This window comes from Mus caroli, chromosome X (genome assembly GCF_900094665.2).
Source record: "Mus caroli chromosome X, CAROLI_EIJ_v1.1, whole genome shotgun sequence".
In the NCBI taxonomy this organism is placed as follows: Eukaryota; Metazoa; Chordata; class Mammalia; order Rodentia; family Muridae; genus Mus; species Mus caroli.
Window position 1 is genome coordinate 45,862,252 of NC_034589.1, and position 18,792 is coordinate 45,881,043.

Consider the following 18,792-nt stretch of genomic DNA (forward strand, 5'->3'; position numbering starts at 1 on the left):
TAACTCAGCTGTGTCAAGTTGACACAAAAATAGCCAGTACACACACACACACACACTCACGGGGGTACAGGGAGAAAGAGAAAGACAGAGAGCCCAAATTGATGGTCTATGAGACCACTACTGAGTTAAATAAAGGACTTGTCTTGCCAGCAAATAACTATCTTAATCACTTTTTTTTTTTTCACCTTAGGCAAATACAGTATAGTTGTTCCATTTCTTTGAGGGTTTGGTTTAATCCTTTGGTCTTTTGAGTCTGAGTTTGCTACGTAGCCTTGAACTTTTGATTCTCTCACCTTAACATAAGTACTAGGAACATAGTCTTGTGCCACATAGGCAGACAGTTTTAACTGGTTTAGTTAGTTGTACAGAAGAATGTAAGAATCAAAGATAATGTGGTGTTTAATTCTCTTTTCTTTTGAGTTTGTACACTGGAAATATTTATCTCTTCTCCCTCTGCCCTCCTCCTCTCTTTTTTAATTAAAAAAGAGTATTTTTTTGAAACAGTGTCTCATGTTGACAAGGCTGGCCCCAAACTCACTATTATGTAGTTGAAGTTCGCCTTGAGTTCCTGTCCTTCCAACCCGCACCTTCTCAGGTGTTCGGATTACTTAGCTTCCATTCCTTAAATGATTTTTGTTGTTGTTGTTGATTTTCACATTACAGCAGTTGTAATTTTTTTCATGATGTTTTGTGTTTAAGTTTTTTATTTATTAAAAATTGTACTAAAGTTACATTTTGAAATCTTTGTCATCTCAAGAATTGTCATATTAGTTTTTCACAGTGAAGTGTCCCTACGGATAGTTTGACAATGCACTAGAAGCTAGTTGGCTGAAAATCATGCAAGTGTGGGGGGCAAGACGATAATAAAGGGGATCAATGTTATCAGAGTACACTCCACACAGGTATGAGAATGTTACAATAAAACCCATTATTTTGTGCAATTAATACACACTAGTAAAAGGTCTAAAACAGGAGCTGGGCATGCAGCTCAGCCTAACTCTCAAATACTTCAAAGCATAATGTTTAAGCCCAATATATGTATTTAATTGCATTCTTATCTTGCTCATGACTTTATAGATGGATAGCAATCTATTTACCCAAGTAACTCACTGAGATTAAACAAGAAAGCTCACTTTATTAATAAGTTGAATTGCTGGATCAGAGAAAAAGCAGAGTTCTTAAAAAATGTATGATTACTAGCCAGGCATGGTGGTGCATACCTGGGACCCCAATACTTGGCAACTAGAAGCAGCAGGATTAGAAGTCAAGCTCAACCTTGTCTATGTATGAAGTTTGGAGAGAGCCTAAGCCACCCGAAAACCTGTCTTACAACAAGAACAAACTTTATGATAATTAAATCAACCGAAGCAGCAATTTATTTTCAGCAAATACCTGATGACTTTCTAAAACTTGTATGATATACAGGGAAGTATCTTCAGGCAAGAAGTATCAATTATTAAGGATAAGGCAATCTATAATAACATAACCTCAAAGAAATGAATGGAAAGCTCTTTATACTCTAAAGACAGCATAAAAGGGAAATATGAGAGTCCAGCGTGTGGTGCTCCCCTGAAATCCTAGCACTCAAGAAACTAAAGCAGTAATGTTGCAAGTTCAAGTCCAGCCTGGACTATAGAGTGAGACCCACTCTTGAAAACAAACACAAATGAGAGAGGGAGAAGAGGAAAGATATAATGGTGATATAACTCATTTCTAGAAAGCTAGAACTGTATGCAGGGGCCTGTAGGAGGGTGGAAGTTATTAGATTATTGAACTCATAAACTCATTAGGATCTAATTTTTTGTTTATGTAGTTTTCAGTCAGAGTTCCACCATCCTCCTGCCTCCAGCTACTCTTAAAATGGAAGGACTTCGGAAATGTTAATTTTTTGTTTTGGTTTTTTTGTTTGTTTGTTTGTTTTATATTTTATTTACTTATTTTTTAATTAGGTATTTTCCTCATTTACATTTCCAATGCTATCCCAAAAGTCCCCCATACCCTCCCCCCCCACTCCCCAACCCACCCACTCCCACTTTTTGGCCCTGGCATTCCCCTGTACTGGGGCATATAAAGTTTGCAATTCCAATGGGCCTCTCTTTCCAGTGATGGCCGACTAGGCCATCTTTTGATACATATGCAGCTAGAGTCAAGAGCTCCGGGGGTACTGGTTAGTTCATAATGTTCCACCTATAGGGTTGCAGATCCCTTTAGCTCCTTGGGTATTTTCTCTAACTCCTCCATTGGGGGCCCTGTGATCCATCCAATAGCTGACTGTGAGCATCCACTTATGTGTTTGCTAGGCCCCGGTTCGGAAATGTTTTTAATCAATCTCTCAATAAAGTTACTTTTGTAAAAATTCCAAGCAGATGATTAGCATTCAGTGGTCCAGAGAACGAAACAAGAGAATAGAGAGTTCCAGGCTAGCCTTAGAAACATAGAAAAGTCTTGCATTTAAGAAAAAACAAACAAACAAACAAACAAGCCACAACAGTGACACATGCTGAAATCCCAGCACCCTAGAGGTGGGCAAAGGATGAGAACTTTCCTCATTACATAGTAAGTGGCTGTCTTCAAAAAACAAACAAAAGCAAAAGGAAAGCCAAACCAAACAACAACAACAAAAATCCAATGGATTCCAGAAAGATCCTCTTTAAGCCACAGCTTGAAATCTTATTAAGAGCCAGCTATCACAGCAGTTAGTTCTCTTGTTAAACAGCTCTCACAATTAGAAATCTCCTCTCTTAAAAACTAAGGATTGGTTTAGGTTTAAAGTTTTGGCTGGGTGGCTTGTTTCATTGGCTCCTTAGTGCCAAGGTAAATCAAGTAAGCTATTAAAAGCACTCGCGTTAGGATTCTAATCTGCATTAATCTTTGTCCCTGCTCATTGAATTATTAGTACTCCCACAACAGGATATATTTAATCTCATCGCCTAAATGAAAAATTTTAATTCGCCTAGAAGCAACTATATATAAATACATGATGAAAATGCATCTATGGTATTGGATATCTATGGGTGGAAACTAATTATGATTCCGAACCTCAAGTGTTTTAAATTACTTTAGAATCTTAAAACTTGTGCTTGAAAATTCTATTATATAGATAAATTTTGATGTCAGATAGTTGAAATTGTGCATTTAGAAAAGACCAGGAAGCCATATGAATGCCCCCCAAAGACAGCTTATTTCCTTGATAGTCTATGATTTAAAACAAAGCCAGGCATTGGTAGGACAGACCTGTAAGCCCAGCTCTGTGGAGGCTGAGGCAGAAAACCGTTCAAGATCAAAGATCAGCTTGCTCTACACAATGAGTCCCGGTCACCATAGTGAGATTCTGTCTTAGACAAAGTAAACAGAATTGATTTTCAAAATCCTTCAATATGTAAGTACAGAGACTCATCATCCATCATATAGGAATCTTGGAAATGCGCTCAATCCCTTTAATAATAGGAGACTTAATGACCATGGTCTCTCAGAAACAAAGCATTAAATGAAGGATGTTACTAGTTGGATCCTTAATGAATCGACTTGTATACAATTTGGAAATCGCTGTGCCTTTACTGATGTAAAAGAAACTGGTAACAAAGATCACACAATCCTTTTGCTGGGAGGGTCCACCCTATAACTTTATGAGATGGAGGGTCTCAATATCTAGCCCCAGCTAAATAAAATTTGCTTTGTAGACAAGGCTGGCCTTGAACTCAGGCATCGGCCTGCTTCTTCTGCTTTCTGTGAGTTTGGATTAAAAGCACGTATCTCCATATGCAGCCCAGACTTTTATTTATTTATTTTTAGTGTTTTGCCTGCATGTCTGTATATGTACCAAATGCATGCTTGGTGCCTGAGGAGGCCAGAAAACACAGAATTTTCTGGAACTGGAGTTACAAATGGTTTGTGAGCCACCATATAGGTCCTGGGAACTGAACCCAGGTCTTCTGCAACAGCAGCAAGAGTGCTCTTAACCTGAGCCACCTTTTGCCTCTGGACTACTCTTAATAAATATAGGAGTCCCCACTTTTGTAGCTCAAGTTCTGCCTGGGTTCTGAGTGACTTTGAATAGTTCACTTCAGATCCCTGGACTTCAGGTGTTTGCTCTGTTATCTAGAGTTGGACTGGACATTTCTAAGGTCCCTTCTGCCTCTTAAATTTTTATTGAGACTGTGAAAATATCTTCCTCCATCTTTGCTGGATGACAATAAAAGTTGTGGCGGCATGAAATTTCAGAACACTTAAAAATATTTAGGAAATTAGACAGCTTTGTAGTGAATATTTTTATTCTTCTTGGCAACAAGAAACTAATTTTGTTCAGCCTCATCAATAGTCTTCTCTATTCCCTAAATTATGCATGATTTATGATGAAATACAGAAAGCTAATTTCCCCCTGGTTTCTTGTTTTGTGTGAATAAATGGTTCTCTCAGGCTTCCCTTATTAATAACAAGTTCCAATGGACAGAGCACTCACCATTAAATTTTCTTTGTGCTGTAACTACAGCTTAAGACAAAACAATGTAAGAGTTATGCTTGGTATCTTTGTTCCAGAGAATCAAGAAAGACATGCCCAAAGTGCCATCAAGTATAAAAACGCTATCCCGATAAGCACTGGGAAGCACTAAAGAGGAAGCTAGCAGCAAATGAGCCTTTTCTTTTTCCTCAATAATGACTCTATGGCTAGAAGACAAGCCCTCAAAGGTTAATTTAGTTTATTTCTTGGCATAGGCCTTTGCTTGGTAAGTCTCCATTAAACATGAATTAAAAAGGACACACTTGAAAGTTGCAAACAGCTGGCTTGTGACCGTGCTGAGGGAGGAAATACTTAAAAATGTCATTATCCAGCAGAGGAACCTAATTATACTTCTAGTCTAGCTCTTCTGAAAGGAAGGCTTTGGTTTGCTTCCTTAACTAGACTTGGAGGAAGCTCTTCCTGCCTTCACATCAAGCCCTGTTCTTGGGTTCTCCTCCCGGGAGAGAGAGAACTTGGAAAAAGCAAAGTGCAAATTTAGTTTGCTTTGGAATCCATCCCCATGCCCTATTAATTAGCAAAGTTTTTGTTTGTTTTGTTTTGTTTTTAATGGTAAGAAAATGCAAAGCTGTTGGGAATGTGGGAAGAGTGGCATTCAAATTCAGTATGCTGGATTCCTAATGATCTTGCTGGTGGAAGTTTGATATTGCTAAAAACTCTTCAAGCTGTGAACTTTTTAACAGTTTCTTCTCCTCCACCTCTTCTACCCTCTCCATAAACCCTCCTTCTCCATTCCCTCCTTCTCCACACCTCCTCCTTCATTCACTACCCATGATTCTTCTGCCAGTGCTGACAATAAACCTCAGGGATGCTCACACACCAGGAAAGCATTCTACACAGTATACAATACTCCCACTCTTCACTCTCCAATACGGCAAATACAGATATTCTTAGGGGAAAAAATGAGGCTGAGGCTGTAGCTTAGTTGGCAGAGTCCTTGCCTCGTATACAGGAGTTTTAGGTTTGATCCTTAGCACTACATAAACAGAGTATGGTAGTGCAATCCTCTAAGTCTAGCACTTGGAAGGTGACATAAGAGAAACAGAAATTCAAGGTCATTCTTGTCTATATGTTGAGTTTGAGACCAGCCTGGAATATATGAGAAGCTGTATCAAAAAAAGAAAATCATTATAATATTATTTGTAAATGTGAAAAAATGAAAGATCATTGCCTTCAAGGTAAGATATTGGGTCTCCAATGTATACTGTCTTGGGCTGTTAATCAAAAAGTTGGTGGTTGGAGGCCACTCAGGAATGGCAGTGTTCCTTTCCCTCTATCTTTTCATGGGTTCATTTTTTCCTAAATGGGATGTGGAGATCTTTTAGCTGGCTGTGGTGGTACTTGTAGCAGTTAGGAGATTTGGGGGCAAGAAGATTAAGAGTTCAAAGTTATCCTCACTACACAGCAAGTTTGAGGCCAGGCAGGAGTTTCTTGAGCCCCAGAAAACAAAACAAAATAAAATACAAACAAAAATTAAACTAAATAAGAAACAAGTGCTGTGGTGGAGCAACTAAAAAGTCTATATCAAATAATGATGGTTGGCCATGCAAGCTAATTAAGTGATGATACAGATGACAACATTGATGAGTCTTGAAACAGTATGCAAAGGAAGACAAATCAGACATAAAGGACCACTATTATATAATTGTAATTATATTAAATAATTCAAATAAACATATTAATAATAGCGAGAGGTAGATATCATTAGAGATTACCAATGGCTGGGACAGGGATATGGGAAGTTACTCTTAGTGAGCATAGTTTCTGCTTGGGGATAATAACAATGTTTCAGAAGTAGATAGTACTGGTGTTCATGCAACATAAATGCAATTTGTGTCATACTTTAAATGGTTAGTTTTAGGTGAGAACACAAAATGAAAACTCCCAATACCAAACACTGGCATGGCATCAATTATCAGGTTAGCAATTCTCTAGCTATTTTATAAAACACGAATAAGTCAGTATTCTGGCAAATTAAGAGGCCACCCACAGAGACCAGGGTCAAGAAAGTTCATTCAACTCATTTAAACTCACCCATCTCTGTTTTCTTAACAGAAAGAAAAATCAGTTTAGTATACCACAGACAGGGCAGCTGGGCAGTAGCAAGATTAGACTGCAGCCTACACTCCCTCCCTTCTGTGGTTGCAAAAACCCAAGAAAGGGGATGCTGTGTGGAGCATGTTCAAAATGTCTAACCTATGTCCTTGTTTCTGAGCATCCATTTTGTGGCATTGGTGCTGTGTAGAATACACTTTGGGAAACACTGGGCTAAATAAAGTACATTTTGTTGAACTCTCCACACATCCTAAGATCAATGCTTTGGCATGAAAAGATGTTTGTGACTGCACTGTTGCAAAACCACCGTGGCTAATGGAATCTTACTTTTGTTTTTAAAATTTTTACGAATATACTGTATTTGTCCATATTGTGCACAGATATATGTGAATATATTTTGCAGATGGGGTGATGACATTTCTCGAATTTCCACAAATAGGCAATCTGTATCATCTTTCCACAAATCTGTTCTCCCATGTGTTTGCCATTCCCACTACTGTTTCTTTGTGTGTATCTGTGCATGTGAGTTCAGGTGCCATAAAGGCCAGAAGGAGGTGTCACATTCCCTGGAGCTGAAGCTACAGGTGGTGGTGAGTAGCCTGACATGGTTGTTGGGAACCAAATTCCTGTCCTCTTGCTCCAGCCCTCTGTCATCTTTCTTTGAGATGTCTTCTCTAATAGCTATTTTATTGATATTCTCAAAGTGTGGCACCCAGATATTACCATGATACTCCATGCATTTTGCAAAAAAATACTACCCTTATTTTCTTTTTCTTTCTTTCTTTCTTTCTTTCTTTCTTTCTTTCTTTCTTTCTTTCTTTCTTTCTTTCTTTCTTCTCTCTCTTTCTTTCTTTCTTTCTTTCTTCTCTCTCTTTCTTCCTTCCTTTCTCTTCTTTCTTTTTCTCTTCCTTTCTTTCTTTCTTTCTTTCTTTCTTTCTTTCTTTCTTTCTTTCTCTCTTTCTTTTTCTTTCTTTTTCCTTTCCTTTCCTTTTCTTTTCTTCTTCTTTTTTTTTTGTTTTTTTTTTTGTTTTTTGAGACTGGGTTTCTCTGTGTAGCGCTGGCTGTCCTGGAACTCACTGTGTAGACCAAGCTGGCCTCGAACTCTGTTTCTGCCTCCCAAGTGCTGGGATTAAAGGAATATCACACCATGCCTATTATCCACCATCTTTTTATTTCTAAGGGTGGACAGCATGTTCCAGATCCTAACAAATTCCCAATCCAATTCTCTACATTTCCTGAAATGTTATGAGAATTTTTTTTTTTTTTTTGAGATAGAGCCTCACTGTGCGGCCGTGGCTAATTTGAAAGACACAATAATCTGCATACCTCTGCTTCCAGAGTCCTGGAATTAAAGGTGTGCACTGCCATGCTGGGCCCTATGCTATTAGAACTTGTTACCAAACACTGAAGAGAAGGGAGCTTCCATAACGACGAGGAAGGCAAGGGACTCCCTGCAGTTTGGCCATAGAATTTGGAGTATCTTTGCCACATACCACTTTCTACTTATTGATCCTGTCATTGGTATCAGTTTTGTTTGACTCTGAGTCCCACAGAGCTCAGTTAGATAAAGTCAAGGTACAGAGATGCCTGTACAGAGATGGCAGTGATGGTCAGGGGTTACAGTAATCCACATTATTAGTTCTTGTCCTTGACTTATCTGACCCACTTACACATAGTTCTCCTTCTCCTTCTTCTCCTTCTTCTCCTTCTTCTCCTTCTTCTCCTTCTCCTTCTTTTTCTTTCTTTCTTTTTTTTTTTAGTTTTTTTATTGGATATTTTATTTATTTACATTTCAAATGTTATCCCCTTTCCCGATCCCCCCCCCAGAAACCTCCTTTCCCATCCCCTTTCCTCCTGCTTCTATGAGGGTGTGCCCTCACCTCCCCACCCCCACCTCCCCACCCTCGAATTCCCCTACACTGGGGGCATTGAGCCTTCACAGGACCAAGGACCTCTTCTCCCATTGATGCTCAACAAGGCCATCCTTGGACATAGACAGCTGGAGCCATGGGTCCCTCCATGTGTACTCCTTGGTTGATGGTTTAGATCCTGGGAGCTCTGGTTTGTTGATATTGTTGTTCTTCCTATGGAGTTGCAAACCCCTTCAGCTCCTTCAGTCCTTTCTCTAACTCCTCCATTGGGAACCCCATGACCAGTCCAATGGTTGGCTGCGAGCACCCACATCTGCATTTGCCAGGCACTGGCATAGCCTCACAAGAGATAGCTACATCAGGCTCCTTTCAGCATGCACTTCTTGGCATCCACAATAGTGTTTGGGGTTGGTGACTGTATATAGGATGGATTCTCAGGTGGGGCAGTCTCTGGATGGCCTTTCCTTCAGTCTCTGCTCTACAATTTGTCTTCATATTTGCTCCCATGAGTATTTTGTTCCTCTTCTAAGAAAGACTGGAGCACTCACACTTTGGTCTTCTTTCTTCTTGAGATTCATGTAGTCTGTGAATTGTATCTTGGGTATTCTGAGCTTCTGGGCTAATATCCACTTATCAGTGAGTGCCTACCATGTGTGTTCTTTTGTGATTGGGTTACCTCACTCAGGATGATATCCTCCAGATACATCCATTTGTCTAAGAATTTCATAAATTCATTGTTTTTAATTGCTGAGTAGTACTCCATTGTGTAAATGTACCACATTTTCTGTATCCATTCCTCTGTTGAGGGACATCTGTGTTCTTTTCAGCTTTTAGCTATTATAAATAATGCTGCTATGAACATAGTGGAGCATGAGTCCTTATTACATGTTGGAGCATCTTCTGGATATATGCCCAGGAGTGGTATTGCTGGATCCTCCGGTAGTACTATGTCCAATTTTCTGAGGAACCGCCAGACTGATTTCCAGAGTGGTTGTACAAGCTTGCAATCCCACCAACAATGGAGGAGTGTTTCTCTTTCTCCACATATTCTCTAGCATCTGCTCTCACCTGAGTTTTTGATCTTAGCCATTCTGACTGGTGTGAGGTGGAATCTCAGGGTTGTTTTGATTTGCATTTCCCTGATGATTAAGGTTAAAGAAAACTTTGTTTTTCCATTTCTGTTATCATTCTTCCCATACAGTAGCTTCCCGCCCCGGAAAACTGTTTAAACTATATGACCTAGCTTTAAACAGCACACAACTCAGTTACTTCCACCAAACCTGTGCACTGAGGTTTTCCAGAGTAGCTGCTTCCTTGCAATGACCACAGCTTATTCGGAATGCTTAGAACAGAAGGCTTACTTAATAGAAATAAGTTCCGCCTTTCTGCTTGGCCGTTCTCCTGTATAGGAGGCAGCCATGGCGCCCAGCCGGAATGGCATGATCCTGAAGCCCCACTTCCACAAGGATTGGCAGCAGTGAGTGGATACTAGGTTCAATCAGTAGGCGCGCAAGATCCGCAGGCGCAAGGCAGGGCAGGTGAAAGCATGCAGCATCGCCCCTCGTCCCCCGACCGGCCCCATCAGGCTCATCATGAGGTGCCCTACAGTGAGATACCACACCAAGGTCCGGGCTGGCAGGGGGCTTCAGCCTGGAGGAGCTCAGGGTGGCTGGCATTCACAAGAAAATAGCTCGCACCATCGGCATCTCTGTGGACCTGAGGAGGCGAAACAAGTCCATGGAGTCACTGCAGGCCAACGTGCAGCACCTGAAGGAGGACCGCCCCAAGCTCATACTTCTCCTCAGGAAGCCTTCTGCTCCAAAGAAAGGAGACAGTTTTGCTGAAGAACTTAAGCTGGCCACGCAGCTGACAGGATCCGTGATGCCCATCCAGAATGTGTACAAAAAGGAAAAGGCCAGAGTCATCACAGAAGAAAAGAAGAACTTTAAGGCTTTTTTGCCAGTCTCCGAATGGCCCGTGCCAATGCCAGACTCTTTGGCATCTGAGCAAAAAGGGCGAAGGAAGCTGCAGAGCAAGACGTTGAAAAGAAAAAGTAATGAGCTGTTGGAGAGTTGCAATAAGTTTTCCATAAACCAACCAAACAAACAAACAAAAAGTCCCAATTTTCAGTTCCTTAAGATTTTCCCAGCATGCATAGTGGCACATATTTGTAAATCCAGATCCTGGGAGATGGGGTCAGGAGCATCAGGAGTTCAAACTCATCCTTGGCTGCCTAGTTTGAGGCCACCCTGGACTCCAGGAGAACCTGCCTCAAACAATACAGCAAAACAATTGCACCAATTTGAAGCTTGCAATAAAAAAATGCCGACCATTTCCATGGCTACGTAACATTTCCTCTTGGGTTTAATTCTCCTGCTTGTCCACCACGGGCTCTAGGCAACCACTTATCTCTTCTTCATCATGTAGAATCTAATGTATGCAATCATAACATGTATCATTTTGTATCTGGTTATTTTTATTTGGAATAATATCTTTGGAATCCATCTGTGTTGCTTCTTGGATCTGTTGCTCATTATTTTATCACTAAATCGATGTTGGGTACAGTTGGTCTCTTTGTTTACTGGGAAAGCTGCTGTGAACATTCGTGTTTAAACCTTTTTATGGATTGAGCTTTTTTTAAAAAAATATTTCTTTTGTGTGTGTGTACCTGTGTATGAAGGGGCAGGATATTTCTGGGCCAAGGCATGTTTGGAAAGGCCAGAGGACAACTTGCAGGAGTTGGTTTTCTCTATCCACCCTTGCGGTTCCAGGAGTTGAACTCAGATCATGAGACTTGGCAGCAAGTGCTTTTACTTACTGAGCCAGATTGCCAGCCCATGGATGTATTTTTTTTACTTTCTCTTGAGTAAATATGTAGCAGAATGATTATATGATGAATGTATGTTTAATCTTATAAAGTAGTGCCAGCTGATTGTTTTCAATATGCATTTCCCATTCTTTCTTCCACTGACAGTGAATGGTTTTCAATAGAGTTCATATGTGAATTGTCTAAGTAGCGGATTTTATTTTGTTTTGTTTTGTTTGGTTTGGTTTGGTTTGGTTTGGTTTGGTTTGGTTTGGTTTGGTTCACTTGTTTTGATGTTGTTACTTTCTTTTATTTTGTTTGGGAATTTTAGACAGAGTCTTCATGTGCATTCCTGGCTTGCCTGTAATTCCAGGTTGGCTTCAAACTCTCAGGAACTCTTGCCTTCATCTCCTGAGTGTTAGAATTATAGGCATTTGCTGGCTAAACAACATTTTTATTCTGAAGTCTAAATTTTAAAGGTTGTGGTATCCAATATTACTTGGGATAAGGAAATTACCAATGATGGCAGAATATATGTTTTACTTTATTTATTTTATCAGAATTGTTAATCTAATTATATTTTTGATCAAAAAACTTAACTTGCACGTGTTGGGTTTTAGTATTTGGTTTAACATAGTTATCTATCACTGTTCAAAATGACTGGCTACAGAGATTTTGGAGTTCCTTTGGTTTGGTTTGGGGTTTTGGTTTTATGAGACATGGTCTCTCAGGCAAGACTCAAATCGTTGGCTCTCCTGCTTCAGCCTTCCAGATTTAGAATGAGAAGCAAGCACTGCAGCACACCTGGTTGTAGGTTTTGCTCATTTGTTTGTTTGTCTTTTTTTTTTTTTTTNGACAGGTATGTGCCACCATTCTTGGTATGGGCATACTTCTAAAATAAAAATCCAAGCTTGGAACAATAGGGTACACTTGTAAATTCTAGCACACGGGAGGCTGAGGCAGGAGAATTGTAAGCTTAAGTCCAGTCTGTGCTACATAAAACCCCATTTCAAAACAAAAGCAGAAATTCAAGGTAGGCCATACCTAATAAAAGAGGACTTGTGACTTGTTGAAGTCCCAGTGACATAGTCAGAGTGTACACGGCTTTCTGCACTCTCTAATTTCTTGGCAAGAAAAGAATCTGACTTCATAGAAAGATACTTGCCAGTGTCTCATTGGTTATCTGGAAAGCTACCAAGCATAGTATTACCATTTGGATCTCAGTGACAAGAAGAAGAAGAAAAAAAAGCTAAATAAAACATTAGATGCACTTGCTCTGTGTTGACCATAGCAAAGATCTAAGGGATTACATGGAACACGTTACCAAGTGACAAGCCTCTTTTAATCTTGCCTTACAAATAGAAATGATAATGTAAGTGCCAAGGTTGGCTGAGTCTTGTGTGGGACCTCCCCACTGTTGAGTAGGAAAACAAAGCCATTTTGTGTTCTAGTGTAGTCATGCTCTTAGCAGGCTGGTAACTAAAGGAATTATGGCCTAGCCTCACTCATATGGTAAAATCAGTCTTTGGGAATTTTGATTATAAACTGTCTTTTTTTTTTCTGCTGTGATATAGGGTCTAGATGACACATTACATCTGGGATAATTAGGCAATGTCTCTTCTACCAGCGATTAGCCCTTTCTACTCTTAGCTTGTTTTTTTTTTTGTTTTGTTTTGTTTTGTTTTTTATTATTATTATCATTATCACAATGAGAAACTTCTGTTTGGGCTCCAGTTTCCTCTGAGCAATTTAAAACTGTTTAATCTACACAAAGAATATCGTTCCCTTTATAAATGGACTGTTGGAGGACTGCACTGAAAATCCCATTTCAGGCTTCCTCCATTACACTGAACTTTGGTTGAGAACCTTTAATGAACCCTGGGTGACGCTGAATTCTCATTATGCAATGATATGTGGAACCAGGGGGAAATGTACCTCTAGTTAAGAGTTTTTGCTTCAGTCTGGCAAAATCTATTATTAATTTCATGAATGGATATGCTTTCTTGTAAGATGTAGAACCTATGCCTGTAATCCCAGCACTTGGAAGGTAAAAATAGGAAGAAGAGGAGTTCGAGGCTGGTCAGAGCTACACAGAGAGTTTGGGGACAGGCTAGACACTCATGGAGCCTTTAAAAAAAGGCAACTTCTACAAAAATGCCCAGTAATTAATGATGTACATAATTAATGATGTACATCATTAATACCAGCAGTTCATGAAACTGACACAAACAAATCACTGTAAATTCAAGGCCAGCCAAGGATACATAGTGGAATCCTATCTCAAAGCAAATGAACTTCCAAAATCTACTACACTGAGAGGTAGAAACAGGAACATTAAGAGTTCATGGCCAGATGCTGGGCGTGGCGGCGCACGCCTTTAATCCCAGCACTCCGGAGGCAGAGGCAGCCGGATTTCTGAGTTCGAGGCCAGCCTGGTCTACAGAGTGTGTTCCAGGACAGCCAGGGCTACACAGAGAAACCCTGTCTCAAAAAACAAAAAACCAAAAAAACAACAAAAAAAAAATTGAAAAAGAGTTCATGGCCAGTTTCTGCAATATAGTGAGTTCAAGGCCAGCTTGAACTATGTGAAATCTATCAACAAACAAACAATTATTCCTCAAAAGGAGTCTTTTTCTTTTTACCATAAGAGGCTGAACTCTCAGAAAACTGAAGAACAGTACATATGCCTTGTGAGGACCAGCAGGTAAACAGGACCTCATTGGGGCCCTCTGTCCTCAAAGAACTTGAATTAGAGAGAAAAGAACAGGACAGCTTATCTTCAGCTTCCCCCTCCCTCCCTTTTTGTTGTTTCTTTCCTTCCAGCCACTCACTGTCCTCCTGAACCACTATTTACCCTGATCTGGCCTCTCCTCAAAGGAACCCAGGTCTCTCTTCTTCTAATCAAAATGCCCATGTAACAAGGTTGACATCAAGTTGGACATTCCAATTAGCCTATTCAAAGGACAATTAAACTGACCAATGAATATAACTCTGTGGGGGAGGCATTTGTTTTTTAAGCCATATTCTGGCTCAAAAAAAAAAAATCTCAGCCACTGGGAGAGTCAGTGGTTGGGTGTAGTCTCTGTCATCTTCCTTCCCCACCCCCACCCCAGAAAGCTTCCCCTAAGCTTGGAAGTGGGGCAGGCACTGGCTTCTTTCCTCAATCCCCATTACTATTTCTATTTGTTTGTTGGAAACAGTGGCAAGGGAAGGTTAAATACAACCCAGGTTTCTTCCTAAGAAAACGGGAACAATGCAATGATGTTACCTATTTCGTAGGTTATTGTAAAGATGGATTCATGTTCTGTGTGTAAAAACAGTAGGCTGCCTAGGAAATAATAAGCATGCAATTTAGGAAGCGTTTGTGATTTACAAAGTGGTCTCTGGGAGAATAGACAGCTACCAAGTATATCTCCTTGTGTCCCTTCCTAGACTTTCATGGCTTATAATTCTAGGTTTTTATTCATGTGAGTGTTTTGAAGTTCCCTTTAAAATAAATTATAGTAGGAAATTAAAATCATTAGGTACTAGGTGTCTGGTCACATGTTAAAGATGATGATAAATGTAAGCAAAATGATTATGTGATTCCTCTTGTGGAATAAGTTCGAATTGCAGATGTCGCTCACTGGTACAGATTTGTCTAACAGTGACAAGGTCCTTGGTCAAGTCCCAGCACACACACACACACACACACACAGAGAGAGAGAGAGAGAGAGAGAGAGAGAGAGAGAGAGAGAGAGAGAAAGGCACTGCATGTACTATTGTCCCTTGCCTGTCACCACTTTCATCCCTGTCTCTGCTCTCTGCTCTCATTCCTTTTTGGTTGCTTGTTTATTTTTGTTACTGAGTTATTATATGTTTGTTTTGTTTTGTTTTGGGTCATTGCCTCATACTTCATCCCAAGCTGGTCTGGAATTCTATACAGACATGGCCTCAAACTTATGTCCATTCCTCTGCATATGTGGAAACCAGAGGTTAACATCAACTATCACTGTTAATTGTTCTTTCTACCTTATTCTCTTAGACAGGGACTCTTAGTGAACAGGAAGCTCATGAATTTGGCTAAGCTGGCTGGACAATTAGTTCCAGGAATCCACCTGTCTCTGTATTCCAGGCCCAAAAGTGGGGTTACATGTGTCTGCCACTATGTTCAGGTTGAGTTTGAGTCTAGCCTGAGGTACATTTTGAATTCCAGGATAGCGTTGGCTACAGGTGAATATTGACAGCATTAAATTCGCAAATAAACATTGTTTCCTATTGTGTTTTTAGAACCTTGCAGTGCACTCCTATGTTTGCACATGTGCCAAGCTTGTGACAGAGAAATGTGTTGGAGAGTTGCTGCAGTTGCTTTCATCTCTTCTGTTAGACATCACAAGGACAGGACTCATTATTGTATTTGCTGTGGAAGGCCATGTAGCTAATATCAATCCAACTTGTTAGATGTCAGGCAGTGTAATATGTTTTATCTCATCTAATTTTCATAAAATCTGGTAAAGAAGTTACTGTAATAGTCTGTGTTTTGCACAAGAGAAACTGGACTCAGTCAGAGAAGTTAATTGTCTTAATTGAAGCCAGACAATAAGTATCAAGGCTTCAGTATGCTAAAATGTATTATGATAAAAAGTTTGCATATATGGTCCAATTTGTAAAAAAAAAAGTATATATACCTATATAAGTGCATATGAAAACATTAGAAGAAAACATAAGATGTTGACAATTGGTTGATGTCATGTTTTTTTTTCTATTTTATATATTTGTTATTATTTTCTGAAATGGAATCTTACCGCATGCCCCAGGCTGACCTTAAACTCCCAATCCTCCTCCACACACCTCACCGACGCTGGGCTTACCAAGGTCCACCACCGTGCCTGGTATGGTTTCTGGGTTTTGTAGCAAACAGGATGAGGAAGTGAAGCCAGGAAGCAGATGAGTTCCTTGTGTAACTCTAAAGATTGCTAAATCTAAGAAGTCTGGTGGTAAGGTGGTAATTGTTCTTAAGTAAAGAGGAAAACAACATAGTAGACAGTTAAGGCTAATCCAAAAGGAAGGGAGATGGAGTCTGGAGCCGAGTAAGGGGAAAGCAAAGGAACCTAGTGCCAAAGCTGGAACGGAAGGGGTCAACTTGAGCCGAAAGTCTCCACTTCAGGGAGGCTGGAGGTGGGAAGGTGAAAGGCGCGGGTCAGTGGGCAGGTGAAAGAGGCTATAACCTAATGACCTATGTCTGTTCATTAAAATCCAAAGCTTGGTGCTGGGCAGAGGGCTCTAAAGGCAAGAGTCAGGTAGTGGATATGAGGAGATAGAAAGGATTTGGAACAATCACTGAGAGAAATGTGATATCGATGTCTAAAAGGACCGCCGCATAGCCCTTGGGGCCCCAGCGGGGGCTGGCCGGCCAGGCTTTGTAGTGGAGCCAACTTCCTGACCTTCTCCAGCAAGAGCAGGCTGCCTGAGAGAGGGTGATGGCAAGAATGCACACAGGGGTAGGGTTTTCACAAGGCTGGGGACTGGCAGAGCAGGTGCTGCCGAGAGGGAGGCAACCCAGGCAGAGCTAAAATGGCTGGCCATGGGCTGAACTGGAAGTTGCTGAACGGAAGCCACTAATGGCTTCTGGGAAAGGAGGGGTAAAGAAGGGCAGACAGGGTGCTAGCTGTGAGGACTGGCCTCGGAGCAGAGGGTGGGGGTGGCAATAGAAGGCTAAAGTCACAGAAAGAAGTGTCTCTGAGGTTGGGATATTCCAAGTGGGCTGCTACGGGACCCTGATGGTGTGAAGAAGCAGTCAAGACATGCCAAGAGAGCACAGGCAGAATTCAAACAACACTTACCTGAGCGAGGATAATGTAACATTATCAAGGTTACACAACATTCGTTCCATTCAGCAACTCTGCCATAAGGAGCTTTGTCTTACCCACAGGCTTCTGTGCAGGATGACTGCATAAGAAGAGGCAGGTGCTGCACCAGTATCTGTAACTGCATCCGATGAGAAACATCCTGAAACCCAATCGTAGCGCATTACGTTTAGTCCATAAAGTGGGTGCCATTCCTGTCCTGTACTGCTATGAAACAATCGCTGTGTAGTGAGCCGGAGAAGCAAGGCCCAGCAGTGTGTGTGTAGTGTGCAGTGCATTTGACAATATCGGCATAGGACACTTGATGAGGGAGACACAAACATTAATATTGGTTTCTTCAAAGACAGCTGCTGGCAAATGGACCACAGCTGGGAACTTTAGCCTGGGGAGAAAGATGGAATGGGATCCGACACACACTTAAGAAAAAAAAAAAAGCCAGGGTTTTACTATGTAGTCATGGTTAGCTTAGGACTCACTCTGTAGACCAGGCTGGTACATATGTCTGCTTCTGCCTCTTGAGTGCTGGGGCTAAAAGCTTGCATCTTTACATGTGGCTCCTTTTGTAAAGAGTTTATGAAACTTGAGTGTGTGTGTGTGTGTGTGTGTGTGTGTGTGTGTGTGTGTGTGTGCGCGCGTGTGTGAAGAACGAACACTGTTGAGTACATACGATGGTATATACATGGAAGTCAAAGGGTAATTTGTGGAAGCTGGTTGTTTTCTTCCATGATATAGCTCCTGAAAATCAAAATCAGGTCATCAGGCTGGGGGACAAACATTCTTATTCACAGAGCCCCTCACACAGCCTTTCTTTCCCCTACTGTCTCCTACCTTTTGTATTCTGAGTCCTGTGAATATATTACTTGCTGAGAAACAATTTAAAACAGATGAATTTAATCCCTCAACCTCAGTTCTATGTATGTATGTCATTTGTATCTACTTTATAGATATAAATCATTAAAATAAAGGGACAACAAAAACATCCACTAGAATTTTGCTTCAAACCAGTCATTTTGCCGGGATATTTGGTCAGGGTTTGGATGAAATAAAACTGACCATGTGTTGAAGTTAAGCAATGAATATATGGGCATTTATTTTCATTTGAAATATGAAATTGCTTTTTAAAAAAAAAAAAAAAAACAGAATCTCATTCTGTAGCTCAGATCGGAACTCAAAGGTGGTCTCAAACTCCCCGGCCAAATGCTTTGATAGCAGATGTGACCTGTCACGACTTGCTAAAACGGACATCTTTTGAGAGAGGGTCTCACTATGTAGCCCTGACTGGCTTGGTACTCAGAGATTTGCCTGCTTCTATTTCCCAAGTGCAAGGAAAGAAATGAAAAAGGAACGGCAAAATGGTTCAGTGGATAAAGATGCTTGTAGCCGGGCGGTGGTGGCGCAGACCTTTAATCCCAGCACTTGGGAGGCAGAGGCAGGTGGATTTCTGAGTTCGAGGCCAGCCTGGTCTACAGAATGAGTTGCAGGACAGACAGGGCTATACAGAGAAACCCTGTTTCAAAAAAAAAAAAAAACCAAAAAAACAAAAAAAACAAGAAAACAAACAAAAACAAAAACAAAAAGAACAACAACAAAAAAGATGGTTTCTGCTAAGCCTGCCAACCTGAGTTCTGTCCCCAGGACCCTCATGGTAGGAGAGAAGCTACTCTCAAAAGTTGTCCTTTGGCCTCCTGCATACACACC

At 40.7% G+C, this 18,792-nt stretch overlaps 1 protein-coding gene and 1 pseudogene across 4 annotated transcripts in view; both read left to right on the forward strand.

The window, feature by feature from the left end:
- The window catches only part of LOC110286980 (protein FAM122A-like), a 60,535-nt gene that overhangs the window by 33,884 nt on the left and 7,859 nt on the right, over window positions 1-18,792 (forward strand). The gene's annotated exons all lie outside the window — the stretch shown is intronic.
- On the forward strand, window positions 9,828-10,499 carry LOC110286979 (annotated as a pseudogene).